We start from the raw sequence: 1,949 nt of genomic DNA on the forward strand, positions 1-1,949 counted from the left end.
TATTGTACTATGCCCCAACTCGATATTCAGGACTTGTGACAAATGTCGATGTCAGGGCTAGTTCTACATTCGCCCCAGCTTAATATTTGGGATTTTTGCCGAATGAAGATGTCAGAGCTGGCTCGACATTTGTCCCAGCGCGATATTCGGGGCTTTTGCCAAATGTTGATGTGAGAGCTTGCTCGACATTCACCGAAGCCCGATATTCAGGACTTATGCCGAATGTCGATGTCAGAGCTGGCTCAACATCCGCTCCAGCTCGTTATTCGGGACTTGTGCAGAATGTCGATGTCAGAGCTGGCTTAACATTATCCCTATATCGATATCTTCAACTTTTTTTCCAAATGTCGATGTCAGACCTGGCTTGACATTCGCACCAGCTCGATATTCGGGACTTTTGCCGAATGTCGATGTCAGAGCTGGCTCGACATTCGCCCCAGTTCGATATTCGGACCGTTTGCCTAATGTCAATGTCAGAGCTGGCTCGACATTCGTCCCAGCTCGATATTCGGGATTTTTGCCAAATGTCTATGTCAAAGCTGGTTCGACATTCGCCCCAGCTCGATATTTGAGACTAGTGCGAAATGTTGGTGTCAGAACTTGCTCGACATTCGCTTCATCTCAATATTCGGGACTAGTGCAGAATGTCAATGGCAGAGCTTACTCGACGTTTGACCCAGCTGGATATTCGGGACATTTGCGAATGTCGATGTTGGAGCTTGCTCGACATTCGCCTTAGCTCAAAATTCGAGACCTTTCCCGAATGTCGATGTAAAAGCTGGCTCGACATTCGTCCCAGCTCGATAACCGAGACTTTTGATGAATGTGGATATCAGAGCTTGCTCGAAATTCGACCCAGCTAGCTGACCTTTTTTTATATTGTTATGAAAGCGAATTTATGTTAGAATTATCTAAAACTAAGCAAGTAGATTTGATTAATTGTTTTAACCTTACTAGTAGGTACATTGATGACATACTTAATTTAGATAATCCATTATTTGAACAATATATTCACAAAATCTACCCAAAAGAACTAGTCTTAAATAGATCGTGTATATCCAATACAGACGCTGCGTATTTAGACTTACATTTAACTATTAATAATAATTTGATCAAAACTAGTTTATACGACAAACGGGACGATTTTAACTTTGAAATTGTGAATTTTCCGTTTCTAGATGGCAACATCCCTAAAGGACCTTCCTATGGTATTTACATTTCGCAGTTGGTACGTTTTGCTAGAGCATGTTCGTGTATTAAAGATTTTAATGATCGTAATCTAATATTAACTAAAAAATTGCTAAAACAAGGCTTTTTGTATCATAACCTAAGAAATAAATTTGCTAGATTTTACTCTAAGTATGGTGATTTAATTTCAAAATATAATGTTTCTTTAAAATGGCATTTAAATAATGGAATCTCCCATCCATCATTTTATGGAGATGTTTTGAAGCGTGTCCGCAAATTAAAATATGTTAAACCAAATGTTCATATTAAACTTTTCAATTTAATTAACTTGTTTTTATCAAAAGGATACGATGCTTATGTACTTAAAAACACGTGTTTGTTGGTTTTCGATTCACTATATCTTTCTTCCCTTAAAATTTGGAATCATTAGTGATATTATAGGCATTTTTCACTGTTGAATAAAATTTTGTCATTGTGTCGTATGAACAAATCTGCATGAATACTACATTATAGGCATTTTTCACTGTTGAATAAAATTGTGTCATTGTGTCGTATGAACAAATCTGCATGTAAACTACATTTGGACTCAAATCGTACATCAAATCATTTCTGTCTTCAGTTGTCAAAACACCTATATACTGTTTGATTCCAATAATGTCGCTTTAATGGAATTACCATTTGTATTCATTTGCTTCTTAATATTAAATCACGTAAACTTGTTTTATTAGTAGCACAGCCCCATTAATATTTTTTATTTAGTA

Source organism: Dreissena polymorpha, chromosome 1, assembly GCF_020536995.1.
Source record: "Dreissena polymorpha isolate Duluth1 chromosome 1, UMN_Dpol_1.0, whole genome shotgun sequence".
Lineage (NCBI taxonomy): Eukaryota > Metazoa > Mollusca > Bivalvia > Myida > Dreissenidae > Dreissena > Dreissena polymorpha.